Source organism: Lepidochelys olivacea, assembly GCF_965140295.1.
Source record: "Lepidochelys olivacea isolate rLepOli2 genome assembly, chromosome: 10".
In the NCBI taxonomy this organism is placed as follows: domain Eukaryota; kingdom Metazoa; phylum Chordata; order Testudines; family Cheloniidae; genus Lepidochelys; species Lepidochelys olivacea.
Window position 1 is genome coordinate 80,617,951 of NC_140420.1, and position 19,664 is coordinate 80,637,614.

Below are 19,664 nucleotides of genomic sequence, written 5' to 3' on the forward strand. Positions count from 1 at the left end.
GTCTGGCTGTGAGGTTTGGATCCAAACTGCCCCAATGATTGGGGGTTAAAGGTTCTAGGGGTTTGGGCAGGGCCCATCTCTACTATAAAAAGAAGAATGAGGTATCGTATTCTACTTATCTATTTTAGATATTTATCTGGCTGCCCATCACCATCCCGTGCAAACACCTCACAATCTTTAACAGATTTATACTCACAACCTCTGAGGGAGGCAGGGCAGGGCTGTTATCCCCATTGTACAGGTGGAGAACTGAGGCCCAGATCCGACAGGAAGTCTGTGGTGGAGCAGGAAACTGAGCCCAGGTTTTCAAAGTTCCAGGCTAGCCCCCTAACCGATGGATCCCCCTTCCAAATATTGGGGATCAGGCTGGGACCTGACAAATGGAGTCACGTGAAGGGTCTGTAACTGAACTGATCAGGAAAGTTAAGGGGATCTCAACAAACAAGGTTGTGTAGGTGGATTGTGTATTCGATGAGTTATGTGAGGATTTTCTCCTCAGAGAATGGCAGGATCATATCAACTGGAAGAGGTTTTTGTCCTGACCCCTCATCTGAGGTTGATTTGGTGACGACACAAAAGGACCCGGAACAGAGCCTTTACTAACAGAGGCCTGAGCATCCTGACTGCATGAAAGGATCAACAGATAATGGAGCATTAGGAGCATGAGACTTTCATCTGGAGACACATACCTAGGCAAGAGTCCATTTTGTCATTTCCTGCTCAAAAGCTTCCCCAGAGGGGCAAGGCCTAAGGATATGGGTTGCTTTCAGCATCTTTGAAGCTGGGTCTGCCTCTGCCCCTAGAAACCACTTGACACTCAACAGAGTATGCTTGATCTGCAGTGAACTTAAGCCTGCCACACAAAATTTGCTTATCAGCATCCTCTTATTAAATGCTCCTCCTACAAGTTGGTTCATGTTGGTTGTACGTCAGTGGAATGGCTGTGCATTCCCATCTGCAAACCGGCTCAGAAGTAACACTGAGCTCTGATATCCTGGCTTGCCTACTCAGTGTTTCATGGTCTCGGGTAGTGAATTGTGCAGTGTGAGGCAGTGGCCACAAGAGGGAGCACAAACACCAAAAATGGCCACTTGGATGTGTTGGGCTACCACCACATTGCTGAATAGTTTGGAACTCTCCTACCCATGGGGTTTTTCCCAGCTGCCATGAGGAAAATATCCATGAGGCCTATAGACCCTACACAGTCCCTTAGTGGTCCGAAAGGATCTGGGTGCTAATTTGCCTTTGTTTCTAAAGCCTCCAATTCTGGTTCTGGTGCCATGTTTAGTGTGTAGGTTCTGTCACTGGGACTGTGTGTTTACTATGTTTGACTCCTTTTTAACCATCTTTCTCCTGCTCCGGATTTCTCATAACATCCTGAGCAAACACCCTGTTCCCCAAGGGTCAGAGCCACTTATGGCAATGCCATATACTAACCAGAGGGCCAGACCCTCAGCTGGCAGAAATGGAACTCGCTCCATTCAAGGTGATGGAGCCATGCAGATTTACCCTTGCTGAGGGTCTAGCCCAGGGCATACCTATGCAATAGCTTCTGGGGTAAACGGAGCATTGATCCCCACGTGATCCATTCTGCCAAAGAACATGAGGAGCCGCTTTGCTTCTGCATGAGAGCATCCCCACAGGGACATGAACGTGTCTTCGCTTTCCTGAGTGTCCCGGTGTAGATAAGCCCAGACAGATGCAGAGGCTTGGGGCTTTATCCTCCTCTCATTGACACCACTTTTATCCCATGCCACATCATCAGCATCAGTGATTTAGGATATACACCAGTGTTAGTGAGAGGAGAATAAAGCTCATATTCTGACAACCTCAGTCATACCAGAGTAATTTGATCTGGTTTATACTAGCATAGAGATATGGGAAGGGGGCTAATGAGTTGTAGGAATTACACATGTAACCCCAAAATTGCTAATAGGTCCCATGCCCAGAAATCAGATTATACTGTTTAGCATTGGATATATATGTAAACAGTCCTTAGCACATCTGAATCGACCGATTGAATCAATAAAACAGAAAGGGCAGATGCTTAGTGAAACAAATCTTGTATGCATGTTTCTCTGTTATACATTGGGGGAGGCTAGATTTACTAATTTAGTCACCTGGATTTTCACCACTAAATACCCTGATCTTGGTATGAATCAAACAAGAAGATATTGGGCCAGGTTTTCCTCTCGCCCCCATGTAAATCAGAAGTAAATCTATTGAAGGCAATGGACTTACTCTGGAGAAGAGCAGGTGTGAGTTTGGAATCAGACTGTTGAAGCATATAGGGTACGAGATGAAAGAAGATCTAATCTGAGCATTTTGGTTTATTTTTAAGCACATTCAAAGCTGCTTGGGCTTTAAATTGACTAAAATTCCTGGAAAATCTAATTAGCATATAGTCAAATCCTTCTAAAGTAGGAGTGTCTAAAACTGGCCCGTGTGAATGTGGCCATTAATGTTATACTAACAGAAGACCTATTATGAATGTGTCAGTCATTGGAACATATGGAGATGTATCAAATACACTTCCAGTGCCGAGCCATGCACTGAAGGCAGAGTACAGAACAACCAATAGGTCACTAGTCTGGTCAGACAGCACCTTCCATCAGTACTTTGCAACTCAAAAACTGCCCCTGGTCTCAAGAGAAAACCTAGCAAGTCATTGAAATAATCACATTCCATCCTTTCTCTCCAGTTTCCTGGTAAAACACAGGAATTGTGGCAAAGGTAGCGCTCTCGTTTCTGTTTCAGTTCTTTGCATTTCATCAGATACATTTCCTGGGTTTCTAGCTCCAAGCATTTGCTACAGCTAGCTTTCATTTTCTTCCTGCCTTATACCACAACCCAAATCAGGCCTTTGCAGCTGACAGAGGGCAAAAGAAAGACTGCATTGTTTCCTGAATCCCCTATAATCCTTAACCATTTTTCCCACTCAAAAGGGGATTTATAAGATCAGTATAGATTCCTGGCATGTGTAACTTTGAATGCACTTTTAGCACAGAGAGTTAACTGATTTTAGCAGTATTAGGACAGTCATGGAAATACATATCTCAAGAAACGTCCCCAACCTGCAGGTATCCATCCTAATGCTGCAGGCATGCCCAGGACAGCCCCAGCTTTAACTGTCTGTCCTGTTTCAACCTGCTGCATTCTTTAGATAAATGTGTTAAGTGTATTTGCAGTGGTCTTACACTCCTTCACCAAGAGAACTGTGACTAATGATTTCATGATGGCTTCTCGGATTTGCTGAGTATTTATCACACTGAATGAGAACATGAATCTGGTTTGCTGGGAGCAAAGGAAGAACCGTCTGCTTCGCCTTCATTCCAGTCGCTGCTCGTAGCTTTGTTTGGATTAAACAGCACCACTCCCAGCACGCAGCATGTCTGAGCTTTTCCCAGGACTCAAGTTATAAGTGAGATCACAGCAGAGTAAAGAAACCAACCCCTGTTATGCAGAAGAGTGGCTCTTTGCCGGGATGGGAGAAGCGATATGTATAAATTCTTGCAATCCTTACAGCCTGATTCTAATCTGACGCTGGTGAAAATCACAAGCAACCCCATTAAAGCCAAAGGGCCTGAATCTGATCTCACAGCAGTGTAAATCAGGAGTGACTCCATTAAAGTCGGTGGGCCAAATTCTATCCCTTGATTCTCCCAAGCAGCCTCACTGACATCAATGAGTTTACATTCGAGTAAGTGAGGGCAGAATTTAGACTCCACTTTCCTATAGGACTGAGTGGGATTGCTAGGTCAGGATCATGTGTATTATTAGCCCTAATTAGCAATTAAAAAACAAGGAGGGAGAAGGGGAAATCTGTCTTGCTTTCCATAAGAATGAATACAGTGTGAAAAGAAAAGGGAGGAGAAAAAAGGAAGAGCATGAGAAGAAGTGGAGAGTTGATTTTTCATTATGAGACAGGAATGGCAGGGCTGGAATAAAGATGGACAAGGTAAACAAATCCTTTACAGATCCCTTATGTAGACCCTGGGCCCTCTTGATGTGATCATTAGGAAGTGCATAAACTCTAAGCAGCTTCCTGACCCATCTCCTTTGGAGTTGACTGGAAAGTGTTTTGTATAGAAGAAGTTGTTCAAAATGAAGTTGTATTTATTGGTTCACACGATCCGGAAGTGCCGAAGAGCCAGGAATCCAAGATCAATTTTCTATCCCTTTTTCATATGTCAACATCTAAACTTAGTTCCTGGCCTCCAACAATGATCTATCCAATCCATCGATTGCCATGGTATCTAGCAAATATTAGTGCATGCACTGTGTACTTTCTGTATGCTAATGGCTTCTTATACAGTGCTGTGAAGGCACAGAAATAACTGTGGCCTGACTCTGATCTTGACTTAAACCAGTGTAAATCTGGCATCACTCCATGATGCGAATGGTGTAACTCCAGATTTACAGTTGTATAATTCAGATCTGGCCATCATGTGGCAGCATATGGACATGAATGCACTTTCACTACTGTAGGATCAAATTCAGGATCTGTGCAGTTATGTGGAAGGTCAATCAGTAATCCTCAAATATTACACTTGGGCTTGCTCTCACAGTCCTTACTTAGGCAAAACTCCCCATGAGGAGTTATGTGTAAATCAGGATGGCAGAGCTGAGCCCTTACAGGAATTTGCATACAGACCCATAACCAGAAACATGATAGCTGTGTTTACAGAGGTCAAAGGACATTGAGTAGGGACTGTGGAACCAGGCTTGCGGTTGACTCTGACATCCAGGCAGATTATTAATGTTACAACTAAGCTACTGCAAGGGGATCATTGTAGGAACAGCGAGTGATTAAAATATCTTCATCAGAACATACAAATGGGCTTTATCATATACTCCCCAAAATGGCTTTAATCTCATAATAATGGGAGAGGATATCTGCCAGTTAATACCCAGCATCTAGACAGGAAAAACACGATCTTTCAATGCCCATAAATGGCTAATTTTATTAGGCAAGGCTGGGAACACATTGACCTGGTTAAGGGTGATTCATGTTCTTTAGTGCATTAGGCATTCTTTATTAAAGGTGTCTTTTCCTCAATCTGCTTCATTGTTCTGTGACTAACAGGGAATCTCTGATTTCTGTTATTAATATGCCATCAGACCATATGTTCACCGACTCAGCCCATATGTATTTTTGAAAAGAACCACCTGTGACTAATTCGGCCTTCATGTAGTAGCGAGTAACATATGTCTTTTGGGGGGAGGGGTATTTTGGAGGAGGTGAAAGGAGTTACGAGCTAGTTTTGGGTGGAGTCTTGGCCTCCCTAATTTCAGCCTGTCCCAAGTGTTTAACCCCCAAAGTTTTTGTGACGTCTGTTGAAATGAGCAAACGTAAACTGAAAAGAAAAATAACCGACTCTCCTGGTTCTGGAATCCGTTGGTGTTGTTCTTCAGGCAATTCACTGTCTGTGAATCTTACTTTGCAGAATATACTCCCACTGCACTTGAGCAGAATAATGGGATGATACTAGAACACATTTTAAAATAAATACTCCAGCTCAGCTGGCTCTCAGATCGGAATCTGGGTTTATGTTTACACTAGGATCTTAGATAGTAATGACTCAGAAGGAGCTTTCCCACACAACCCTAGCTCATCAATAATTCACAAATATAATAAATATTGGAATGTTTCTGGAGCCATTACAGCATGTTTGTCTGTTGATGGACTAGCACTAACATCACATGGGCTGTTAGCGTCTCAATGGCAGGCTGTCCCAATTTCAGGAGAGGATCATCCATATGACCTTAATAACGGGGTTTCTTTTAAAAGGAGGAAATTAAACACAAAGAAGAAATTAAAACAATAATCAGAGTTTAATTAAAGCCCGCAAAAGCCAGGGAATTTGAAGTGAAACCTTTTCATCACCTCTTGTATCACATAATGTTATGTCTAGGCTTCACTGTGGTCTAGAAACAGAACATTGTGGGACCTGATATACCTTGTGCTCTGAAAACACCAGGCAGCATAGCATGATTTCTGCCTGTTATTTTAACTTTTGGGGTTAGTAAATACCTAAATGTGTCTGAGCTTGTGCAAGTCTGTATATTCCCACACATGATCCTGGTTTAAAAAAACCAAAACAAAGAAACCCTGAATGTATTTATTTAGAAGAAAAATTAGCAAGCCCTTTTTTAAAAAGGGGAAGATTCTTGTCTTAAAAGATTATTCTTTTTCTTGTGCATGGCAGTGTTTGTCTAGTGGATAAGGCACTGGACTGGCACTCTGGAGATCCAGGATCTATACCTGGCTCTTCCCGTGACTTTCTTTGCGGCCTGAGTCAAGTCACTCTCCTTTCTGGCTTCTGTTTCCCCTCGCTTCCATTGTTTGTCTATCTATTTAGAGGGCAAGTTCTTTGGAGCAGGGGCTGCCATTTACTTTGTGTTTGTGCTACATCTAATGCAATTGGCCCTTCGTGTTGTTTGGGGCCAGCAGGCGTGATTGTAATGCAAATAATCAAATGTAAAGAAAAAAAATTAAACCATAAGATCATGTTAATGGACCTCTGCATTCCTAAACAAAATCCTGGGTTTGGAGGGCAGAGAGAGAAATTAGATGCAATGAAATTAATTTGTCAAGTGGAAAGGAGTGTTACCTTTCTGTGAAAGCTTAGTGCCAATCGCAAAAATATGACCCAGTGAAAGTCTGGAAGTAGATATTGTTTGCAGACACAGGAGAAACTCGTTGCTAAACGATTTCTGAAGGGGTGTTTCACGGGAATTGAAACCACATGCTTGTGTGGTTGGTGAGGTTTTGGTTTTTTTAATGGGAAAATGCTAATGCAAAACTTGTGGACAAACATATTTCCAGCAGAGTGTGTGTGTATATTTATATACAGTGTCTGTGTCAAGCTTCAGGCCTGCAGTCACGTTAAAAGATGGACAATTTTAGTGCACTGTCAAAACAAAAAAGTTCTGTCTAGCAAGGGTAACTGCAATACCCCAGGTGGTTTTTCACCTCCCTTCCATGCCCCAAGAGGGATCCTCACTTGCTTGGTGTACATGTGGTAAAGAACAGCCTCACCATCACCACCACCATCCCGGATTATTAATGCTACTTCTCGGGTGTTCAACGTGAAAGGCTGTGCAAATGGAAACCAAGTACTTTGAAACACCCCCCTCTGTCTGAGCAGTCTGTCTGGAGCTCACACAAAGCCTTTTTCCCCACTTCAAATGGAAAATCTTTCTCACTGGAGCCCCAGTATTTGACTGGCAAAACAATAATATTCCTTTTATGTATGTCAGACAGAGGCCTCCTCGGCATCACACAGGATGCTCTGACACTAATTCCTTTCCCTCCTTGAGGGAACTCACCAGGAGGTGCCCTTAGGGCATTGGTGTGTGTTTACCTGAAGTTTATGCCTTGCACAGGAGTGAGATTGTGCATCTAGGGACCAGGCCTGCATTTGATGGGGGATGGGCAAGCTGGCCGCCCTCAGTAGCACTGACAGAGCTGTAGTGTAGACAGTGGTCAGGTGTTTTCGCCTACCTGCCACAGTGGTAAAAAAACAAACAGACCCCTGAGCCCTATGCCTCAGCTTCTACTTGTGCTACTACCAGGGGCATTGCACTCACTGGGGATTTGTGGGGTCTGTAAAATCCTACCGCAGACAAACCCACTGCATGATAGTTGGGCACAACATTTAACTTCTCTGCCTCAATTCCATTGTCTGTAAAATGGGACAATCACTGTTGGGCAGGCTACCTAGTGTTACCAGATTTGCCCGTTACTTTGGGGTATGCTCATTTATTAGGGTTACTCTTCTGCGGGGGTGGGGGGGGTTCTGTAATTCTATCAATGTACTGCATGTCACTTGTGTTCTCATACAGAGCTCTACTCCTCCCTTCTGCAAGTTCCCTCCCAGTGGAGCTATCCTGTAGGACCTAGGTTCCCCAGGGCTGGGTTCTTCAAGCTCCAGAATCAGGCAAACACACACACACACATTGACAGACAGCGTCCGAGAGGACCAGGTTATCAGCACTCCCAAGCTGACCCGTTCCCCCTGGGTCAGCAGGCTGGGTCAAGCAGCACTTCCAAACTGCAATCCTCATATGTCCCAGTTTCAGCACGTCCCTGTCCCCACTTTCACGTTACAATTGTTCTGGTAGTAACCCACTTGATGAGCAAACCCCACAGGATTTCTGGGCGCTGCAGGGATCTTTAGCTTAGGTACGAGGAGCATAGAGTGAATGGGGAAGCCAAAAACCACCCACGAGGGGGACAGAGAGAGAGTGAGAGAAGCAACCAGCTTAACCATGAAAGTTATTATTGCCAGGTAATAACCATGCAAGGGGAGCCAAACAAACAAAACAGTTATAATATTAAATCTAACTTAAATTTGACTATAAAAGTCAGGTTTAGAAAACTATACCTGATCACAGAAGTCAGGGTCAGAAGGCTATACCGAGAGAAAGAGCTGGGTTCTCACCACTCCATGAAGCTTGACTCCATCGGTGGTCCCAGGTGGTGGTGGTGGTGGTAGCTGAGGGTCCCAAGTTCTGGAGACTGGCAGAGCTCCCAGCACGATCAGTCAGGAGAAGATAAGTCCCAGTGGAACGGATGCAGGTTTTGGATCCAGGCATCAGAGCACCTACTTGAGCATGGGTAGGGGTTTTTGTAGGGAAAGAACAACGGTTCAAGGGAGAACACTAGGTTTGTTTATGGGTAAACTGATGGCTCAAGGGAGTATAGCAAAGTTGTTTTGTTCAGGCTAGACAATAGGTACTGATCATTCCTGGCTATGGGCGGTGTTCCTTTGAGGGAGCTCACAATGCAATTAGGCATCTTTGCTATTTTGGATACCAATAAAGGATTTATTACCAGAATTGGTCTGATAACTACTGAGCTGGGGATGTGCTGGCATGGGTTCATTAACATCTGGAGCAGAGATTCCCCATCATGCAGTGCTTTCCTGCTTTTCTGGTCCCAGAGTTCAGTGTGGGTCTTACCTTGGAATCTCTGCTCCCCATTCTGTATGTTAATGGGGATGCCTCCCTGTTCCATCTTTGATGCAAATGAGGCTAGGGGCATTTCCATAATCCTGTCACCCTTGTCCAGAGGGGTTTAGGTGTGTCTTCCACTGCCTTTTCATTGCTTTTTGTAAGTCTTTCTTCTGATCGGCTTTGGTTCAAGCAGAGGCTGCGGTGGGGAGGGGGTCTTTCGTGAGTCAGACAGTCCGGATACTGCACCCTGGTTTCCCAAGAACACAGAGATGATAGGTAACATGAGTGCATGACTCTGCTACATTTCCTCATGCTGAAGGAAATACGAATAGTCCCGCTGAAATTAAAGGAGTGCCCGGGAGCAAGGTATCGCAGTGTGTGTAAGGAATCTGGGCCCAGATCTACAAAAGTGTTTAGGCTCCTAACTTCCATTCATTTCAATGGAGCTTAAAAACCTAAATACCTGAGACTCTGGACCCTGGCCCTTAATTATCATTTGTAAAGCACTTTGAGAGCCTTTAATGATACTTTGTACCTTTCATCCAAGTAGTAGACAACTTGGGGCCCTTTCATCCATCTGCCAAATGAAATTTGACCTATAAATAAAGGTAATTGCTCCTTTTTTATATTATTCAGGTCACAAAGGCTCTGATTCAGCAAAGTGCTTAAGCACGTGCTTAATTTTAAGCACATTGACTTCAAAGTCCATTGAAATCCACGGAAAGACTCCTATGGATGTCAGTGGACTTTAGATGGGCCTTGAGCTTAAAAATTAAGCATGTATTTAAGTGCTGTACTGAATCAGTGCCTGAATTCAGTGGAATTCCCCTTTGCTTCAGGTATAGTCCCTTTCTGGGCTGACTTCTTTTTTTTATCGTTTCCATTACCCCTGCAGTCCTGTTGTGAAAGTACTGAAGTTGTAAACGCCATTAGTAGAGTGTGTGTGTGTGCATGTGCGTGTGTGTGATTCGCAAGCAGCAAAAAAGGGCCTCAAACACAACTCGAAAAGCAGAATGATGGAAATCAAGTGAAGATGCATTTCAGAAAGCACCTTAGACAGCACGATTCAGAATCTGAAAGAAGAATGTGAAGCTCTGATTTAACAGGCTCCTTCTTTCTTCTTTCGTTAGACAGGTAAGGGGTGGAGTATAGTTGCTGTCCTTAGTCAGAACCATGTCCCTGCTCCCCCGACACACTAATTTTCTAAGGCCTTCTCTACACACAAGTTGAACTGCTTTCACTATACCAGTGTGCGACTCCCCTAGAGTGAACACAATTATGACCAACATGGAAGTGCTTATACAGGGACAGCTTATTTCTGTATGGACCCGGGAATATGCAACACTAGTATAAGGCACCTTTCTACCCATATAATTACATCCACATTAGGGATTGTACCAGTATAATCATTTGAGTTAAAAAATCACACCCCTAAATGACTGTTTATGAACCATCCTTTAGACTTTAATAGAAAATTATATGCCCGCTACGGATTTCTATAGAGAGTTTTATAAACCCACTAAAAAGATCCTCCTGTTACATTTTAAAGATTTGTAGAGTAACATGTAATGAATCTATATCAAACCAAAATGGTTTAATCCCTGGTAAAATCTACAGGACTTTTCCACCGGAGTGTCTGTAAGAGACAGGCAGGCAGCTAGAAGAATTGTTTTGATCACCAGTGCTAACCACCCTAACTGGTGTTTTCTACTCAAGGACAGTATCCTTTAACGGGGGCATTCTTAAATGTCATGCCCTGAGCAAGAGACAGAGATATTTCAAGGTCCCCTCCACTAGTGATCTCATGTCTTCACCAAAGAAACCTTAATTATGATGATTTATAACACTGACTGAGACAGCCCATAACCATTTCTGTAGCCACTCCTCACAGCACAAGCTGGGTTCCCAGCTTTCCCTTCCTATCTTATCCTTTTTTGGTCAATGTTTACATCAGACAGGCTTCCAAAAGTGGCAGTCAGAGCAAAGGGAGGAGCAGGGTTTTGGTTTTCGGGATGAGCACCAAAAATAAAACCTTTGCTGAGAGCCAGCCAGCACTGGGAATCTTCAAAAGAAATCCCACCCACACCCACACCAAGGGACTTTCTTGGGTGAAAAATTTAAGATTGTTACAAAGGCAGAAGATGCAACTTGATAATAGACGCTTTGCTCTTTTTTATGCTGGTGTAAAACTAGAGTAATCCCAGTGATTTATTAATTACTTTGGATTTACACTGATATGAGAGCAGAATCTGGCTCAGAGGTGAAACCATTAAAAATCAGGAGTGACCCCCCCTTTCCCCTGCATTGAGGTCAATAAGGCTATTCTCTGCTGTAAAGAGAATCTGGCCCACAGTCTAATTGAGAGGTCACGCACATGTTGTCCACACACTTTGCCTATTCGCTACCACCAAGATGTGCACTTGGGCACAGCCACCATGTTGATAAGTGGGTAGAGTTTTGTGGCAACTGCTCAGATGGCATCCCTGCTCCTCCAGATTCAAAAGCAGCTAAACAACAGTTCTGTCTACTAAACGTACGTGACAGGATGGCCCTTTGGAATGAGCATATTCTGCCACCTGTACATATGCCCCCATTAGATGAACAGAAATTCAGTCAATTGTCATGCTGAGAACTTGTGCCGGTGCATGTGAACGAAACAGAAACATTTGATTTGAGATGGCTGAGTGGGGAGGCTGCATGGCCTAGATTGTCCTTTGTCGGTGGAGGCCAAAGAGATGAGTTTTTTCAAGTTTTCCAGTGCAGAATTTTACCCATTAATTAAATCTGCTGCAAAGTGCTGATTTGGAATAGTCCTCAGTAGTGAAAATTATCAGTATTTAATTTTCAGCCTAACAACTGAGCTCATGTAAAGAGAAAGGACCTGATTCTGATCTTAATTAACGTGTAAGTCAAGAAAGTCTCCGTTAAAGATAACAGATAACTGGTGTAAGCAAGATGAGAATCGGGCTCAGGAAGTCTTTTTTTTTTTTTTAACGACTCTCTTTAGCATGAATAAAACCATCCTTCTTGATTTTTTCCATATTAAAGGAATCCAATTTCTTTTCACTTAAAATGAAATGAAAAAAAATCTGGTTAATTGTTGTAAGCTGAATAATCAGCTCCTAGTTCGTTGACCTGGTGTTGTACAAATCGCAGCTGGAGTTTCACTGAAGTGAATGGGATTCAGGAGTGAAACAGACCTCTGTTTGTGCCAGATAAGATTTAAACTATTGGGCCCTAGAAATCAGCAAGTAATGACTTCTCAGATGGAACTGGCAAGCAGTCAACCATTTGCAGTTGCTGTCGCACTCCAGGAAGAAGCAGTCAGCCAGATAGGTCCAAAATGTCCTATTCTTGCACAGCTACTTTTCAAAGACTAGTGAATACCATATAGTCCATAGTGCATACATAACACGTGTGTGTTCCTTTGGTCTGTAAAGCGCAGCTGTAGCCAGGCAGTTATTTTTTCCCCTCTGTGATTAGGTTACACAGCTGTGACAAACAGATGTGTGTATGTCATGCCCAGAATAGTTCCTCTAAGCATGTGCTTTTCCCAAGGATGCCATCATCGTGTTAGCCAATATGTTGATGCCTGCCTAAAGATTCTCCCCTTGCAAGCAACTGTAGAGCCCTGGGCTATTTGGAAAGGTCAATGGGTAGTAAAGTATTCTCCCTATGCTGCATATGGACTTTGATTCTCCACTATCCTCATGTTCAAAGTATTCTCACCAGTAAGTCTCTAGGTCTTGATTCACCACCACGCCAACGTTCAGAAGTGCCCGCCCCAACCACAGACCTTGAAGCACCATCACCTAGCTTAAGAAATACCCACCTGCCAGAACCCGTAGTTCTTGATCCTCTGTGTCTCCATGTTCAGAGCTACCTACCTACCCAATTCCCCCCCAGACTTCTATTCCATCTGCCTCCACCATCCTCGAGGCCTAGACACACAAGCACATGAGTGCCCACAATTTTTTAAAAATCTGTGCAGCCAATTTCCAAATTAATGTTTGAAGAAAAGCATGAATGTTTGCATATGGTGTCAGGACAAGATAAGTGTCTATGGAATTAAGAAACAGCTGTTCCTGGCAAACTGCCCCTATCAGTCTCATTGAGAGGAGAGGCAGGTAACCTGTTTTCATCAGACTCTGGAATTCCTTTTAAACCACTCAGGCATATTAACAACAATAAAATAAAATAAGTGTTTTTATTAGCCTGTAGGAATAGCTTGTTGGTTTGGATCCAAAACACAGGATTAAATTGTTCTAACACATAAGGTACCGTGGTGAGGACGGCACGTTTCTACAAACAACACCTGGTAGAAGGAATTACAAACAATGCTGAATTCCTGCCAATATAAAGATTTTCTGAGGTCACTGGCCATGCAGAACTAGTCCTGATGGGGGTTTTAATCGAGCTCAGGGCCAGATTTGCAAGTACTCAGCACCAGCAAGGGAGGAGTCAGATTTTCAAAAGAGCTCAGTGCCCCACAGGCAGAGCACTTCTGAAAATCTAGCTCATAATGTTTAGTACAGAAATATCTACCTTGATGGTGCCACAAATGGTTCTCTTACTGCACCAAGCATGAGAAGACCTCAAGTCATTGGAAGCAGCCTCGCAGCACTCCTCACTATCCACTTTCCCACCGTCATGAGTTAAACCAGAAATCATGAGTCTTAGCCTTACCCTAGCTTGTCTGGTGTTTTTCAGTTTAGGTTCAACAGCTCATGTTACTTTGTGTCATTCCCTTCCACTTCCTTTCATTTTCTTTCCTCCTTCTTTCTTCCCTTTATTTTTTAAAGTTGTTATAATTATTTTAAAGGTAGTGCCTAAAGGAAACAAAGAAATAAATGAAAGTCAATTTCCCTGTCCCCCAAGCATTATCCTTGTTATTATTTATTATTTGTAGCTCATGGGATCCAGGCCTTCTTATACTAGGCACTGTGCAAACACATGGAAAAAAAGCCAGTCTCTCCATAGGTTGCAGAAGCAGCCTTTCCTTGCAGGGCTGGCTTTAAGACTTTGGTCCCATCCATGTGTCCCAGTAAAAGAGGTCCCCATCCATCCCATTCCTCCTCACCAGGAATGCCTTCCCACTCTAGCTAGACACAGCTCTGATTTGCTCAGCTGACAGCAGACCCACAAACTGGGGACCCATTACATATTGGACAAAGGGAGGACATGATTGATTGCAGGTTTTCTGGCTCTGTCTCCCTATGCAGCTGACCCTGCCTCCTGCACAGGGGAAGCAATCAGAGCAAGTGAGAAAGACCTCCCAATAGACAATCCCGGAAGTCGGAGTGTAACTCACATACAGTTTAAACATCCCCAGCATTGTGGATGGGACTTTGGCACCAGCATCATATACAAAAAGTGTGTTTCATTTCCATCAGTTGCTAGCACGCAGCTGCAGTGCAAAGCTGGTTGCTACTCACAGGGGGATTGGCTTGTTCCCATCACATTCTGTCCTATATTAGCTACCCGGCTACTGGGGCAGAGTGGAACTGACAATGCTCATATGCCGGAAGAGGATGTCCATTATCAGTTTGCCAGATTTGATATATAGGAAGAAACCACTCCAAACACCCTCATGCTTTAGTAAAAGGATGGAGCTGGATCTCAGCTTCCTGGCTTCTGTTTTACAATGGGCTGGACTAAACCCCAGACACCTGTGAATTGTGGGAAAGTCTGGTTCTGAACCTTGTGGCTTGGACTACTCTTTAATTATAGGTCACAAGCAGAGTTGGTTGGAAAATCTTATATATTCTCTGTGACAAATGTTCACTTCGTTCAAGATTTTTCAGACAACATTTTGAGTTTTTTGGCTAAACAAACCCTGAAAAATATTTGGTTGCCAATATTTTGTTTTTTTCCATATTTTTCTCTTCCTTCCCCCCTTTTTCCTAGTGGAAAAGTGAGCGAAAACTGAAAATTCATAATTGTTTGCGGTTTTTTTGTTCAAAAAGAATGAAAAATTTGAACAGAAACAAAACTTGTCCACAAACATTTTCATTTTGGTTAAAAAGCCATTTTTCATCAATGAACATTTTTCACGCAAAAATATTTTAGCTGTCTTCTGTCAGAAAGTTAAAGAGGTCCACACTAAAATGTCTGTTTTGCTAACGTACAGACCCCAGGAATATCTGCAGCTTTTCACTATGCTTAGGATTGGAAAGAGCTGTCATATCCCAGATTCCACTGCCTCGTGGACAAATGCTGACCTTTAAATGAGGATGTGCTTTTCAGGGAGATGTTACTGGGACGTGAAGGGTGTGGAGGCAGATTTTACAACACGTCAGTGGAAAAAAATCCCAAGGCCAACAGACTTAAGCAATGGTACTTCCTGCACATCCAAACAGTGAGGATAACCGCCTCAGGGAATTCATGATGCAGAAGAGCTCATCAGTAGGAGGAAACAAGGAAGCCAAAGAGTCAGTGCTCCTAAGTGGCTGCCCCAAAGCCCACTGAAGTCAGTATTTGATTATTAAAATTATTATTTATTATTTGTATTACAGTAGCAGCAAGTGACGCCGTCCCACCCCAGCTGAGATATAAACCCATTGTGCTAGAGGCTGTACAAAAACAGACCAGGAGACAGTCCCTTCCCCAAAGAGTTTAGCGTCTAAGGCAGTGGCTCTTGACCTTTTCAGACTACTGTACCCCTTGCAGGAGTCTTATTTCTCTTGCGTACCCCCAAGTTTCACCTCACTTAAAAACTACTTGCTTACAAAATCAGACATGAAAATACTAAAGTGTTATAGCCACACTATTGTTGAAAAATTGCTGACTTTCTCACTTTTAGAATTATAGAATTATAAAATAAATCAGTTGGAAGACATATTGTACTTACATTTCAGTTTATAGTATACAGAGCCGTATAAACCAGTCATTGTCTGTCTGAAATTTTAGTTTGCACAGACTTTGCTCATGCTTTTTGTGGAGCCTGTTGGAAAGCTAGGCAAATCTCCAGATGAGTTAATGTCCCCCCTGGAAGGCTTCTGAGTACCCTCAGGGGTACACATACCCCTAGCTGAGAACCACTGGTCTAAGGCCTTGTCTGCACTAGTGGTAGTGTGTAGGGTACATGCAGCTACAAAAAGCAGGCTGCATCCACACTGCAGTGTACACCTACAAGCGGCAGTGAAAGGCTCTGGCACGGGGGAGGCAACAGGACACTACACTGTTATTTTTAGTCACCTAAGCAGTGCTTCACCATCTACAGGGCTGTTTATACCCCTGCTGGGGAGCATACCGTGTATGTACTCTATATGCCACTGTAAATGTAGACATAACCTAAATAGACAAGACCAGTGAAGGATTTGGGGGATAGGATATAAGTCACTGGCATTCATTGCAAATAGGGTGACATTCTTGTACTTTTATGACTGTTTCCCACTACGTTGCTCATGTAGGGCCTGATCCAAAGCCCAGTGAAGTCAATCAAAGTCTTTCCATGCTGGTACGCAGCAGACCTCTAGCCAATGAGTGTTTATTAAGCTGTTCCTCCAGTCTGTCAGTCATCACACACAGCACTGAAATAAGCAAGAATTCTGGTTTCCAACCACTTCCAGCTCAATATAAATGCAGCCAAGAGACAGAGGAGGAATGGAGAGAGGTGCTCGCATGAATGCACTGAGCTGGTAAGTCTAATTTTAGGCCTGGCATCCTTGATTGGTGTCCCTTAGCTTTTCCCTTCAGCTTCAGTATTCTAACTTTGTAACTGTGCGGAGGCCCCGCATAAGGATTCTACATTTCTCTGATTCCAGGGGCCTTCAGCTTTGCAAACTACAGATTACTAAAGCAGCTGCGAAACTGAAACTCGAGCCGTGTCCAAGGCTGACCGGTTTCCTCTGAATTAAAGTAATTTGTTTCCTAAATTGTTTATTTCTATATCACTATAGTATGTAAAATGGCTCGACACCATCCAAACTATCCATGTAAAATGGTGTGTACAAATCCCCAAAGTCCCTGTTACTGAAGGTTACACAGGAGGTAACAATTAACTTTAATGCCATTGTGTGTCCTTCTCTTGGGTTTAATTGTTGTTGGCACCCTTTCATCTAAGAGAGACAGTGGGAATTGCAGCCTATGCTGTAGGTGGTTTGCAATCTCTCATGTGACTGAATAGTCCAATCCGAGATTTGCATGATCTTTGGCAATTATTATAGATGTATGTAATTCTTGGTTGGGAGCTGCTTGCTTCCTATGGGCTCTTTTCTCTTCAAGCTGTAGGAGCCAGCTCTTGTCATGGACTTTAATATTGTTAGATCAGCTACTAAACTCTTTGGTTTGGGAACATCATAAGTTTTCCTCTAAAGGGTTAAAAAAAATCCCATTGAAGGGGAAAAAGTAACAGCCATCCTTAACAATAATATATTTAAACACCAAGATAAAAATTCTCTCTAGGAAATCTGACATCTTGGTATTCCACCAACATTATAATGGATGGCTTTCTCCTTTTAAATGCCTCAGCATTAAAGTTTAATGAACAAGGCATACTCCTATTGTAAACTCTTCTTTTTTCTCCTTGACAGATTGGATGCTTAGTTTGGATTTGTTAACATGGCTAGCTATAAAAATGTCTGCTTCAAGCGAACTGATGGATACTGTTTTGGGAAAATTGGATTTTTGATGCCATAATTGATTTCCATGGCAGAATAAGTTCCCATTTTCTCACTCCGAAGAAATTAACATGAAACAATATGTACAGCAGCATGCTAAACTGATGTCCCCTTTTATTAAACTGGAATTTAAGTTTAGATGGAAGTAGAGAGAAACTCAAGCTTCAGAATTCCAAACTAGATATGGTTTATCACAGTGCATAGCTTGGGGAGGTCCCAATCTGGAGATCTGACCTTCTTAATTAAAATGACAGAGTTCATTTGCAAAATTTCTGATCCAGGTTCAGCTCTTTGAAGCACTTCCCACCCCCTTGTCCTCTGCCCTACACACACATGCATGTGAATGCACAAAGGCTGCAGTATTTGGATCTGAGGTTTACCTGAGGTTTTCATTAAGGTCCATACCTCTGAAGAGAGGATAACCATTGTCAGTCTATATCCTTGCTTTGCAAGGTAAGCACAGCAATGTGTAAGTGTTTGCCAACTCTCGGGAATTTATCATGAGTCTGGGTACTTTTTTTAACATCCCAGCTTCTGGTTTCATGCGATTAATGTGAGAATCTCAGTTTACAAATAAAAATATTAAGTTTCTAGCCTTTACGCTGTGGAAAAAAGCTTGAGAGCATGAACCCAAATGGCTACGTTAGTGTGCTAATAATCTCCCCCACACGTGCACATTTAGTATTTTTAAAATCTCGTGGGTTTTAGACCAATCTTATGATTTTTGGGGTCTGACTCAACATTTTTCACTGTTTGGGGTTGGCAGTACTGAGCTTGTCTCTACTACAGCCTTTGCTGGCATAGCTATGCCAGCAAAGCCCCTTAGTGGAGACGCAGGATATACTGGCAAAAGTAGTTCTTCTACCAGCATATACCACCTCCCTGAACTGCTCGCTATGCTGAGAAAAGCACTCTTCTGTTGGTGCAGTTGCGTCTACACCAGCTGGAGCTTTGATTTTTTGACATTTCTAGCCAATGCAGCTGTGCTGGAAAACTTTGCAGGGTAAGCCACGGCGAATTGCCACCAAGATCCTGTCTATCTTTGTACTTCATGAACGAACACTTGATCATAGCTGAGTGGTTTTTTTGACTGACTGATCCTTTCAGGTCTAGAGCACCTAATGAATAACTATGAGGTTAGTAGTTACAGGCAGACAAAGAAAGTGATTCAATACATTATGGGAAATTCCTGCAGAAGACTGTACTGAAGAAAGGTGTTCACCACTTCTTTTGCATTGTTTCCTTAACCTAATTGCTGTCATTACCCTTCACTCATAAACAGAGCTACAACACATTCTGATAAACCTTTTACCGGATCAGATTAGGGCAACAGACAACCCTTTGAAAGGTAAAAGCACTACGTTCTTCTGAAAGAGAAAAAGTAAACCACAGATAGACTGAAGAAACTTATGCAACATCACAGCAAACATTTCCTAATTTACAGCAATGCCAGATGATGATTCACCATGGAGTTCCTGTTGCATAACCCTCCCCAGGGCTTAGAGAAGGGTGAAACTAGAAGACCAAAGGTCTAGAACTGGGCTTTCAGTGACATTTATATGTAGGCAAAAATATCCAAAATTAGGTTGAACTTTCAGTAGGAAAGTGTGAGTTCTGCTCTGACAAGATTGGGAGGACTAGTGCAGTAGGGTTTTGTTTCAAAAGTGATAAACTACTGAGTGGGTCAGAGTCTGACCTCAGTTGCACTGGTGTACATCTTGAGTGACTCCGCTGACTTCAGTGGACTTCCATTGGATTTACACTAGCCTAACTGTGATCAGAATCTGTCCCATTTTGGCCTGGATCATTACTAGGCCTAACACCTCTGCAGCATGGGTAAGAACCTTTGTGTGTCTGTGTTGGGTTACCTGGATCTTAGCTATGGGTGCCTGAGGCAGGGCTAGATGCTCTCCCCGGGGAGAGAGTGAAAGAGGGGGGGAAGGCAAATCCATGGCTCAGCCTCCCATGCCCCACACACCTGGTGCTGATTAATGAATCTGGCTGGATGCATGGCAGGGAAAGAGAGAAGGGAGAGAGTAAAGTGCACCCTGAAAAGAGCTTAAGCAAATGATTCCATTTTCT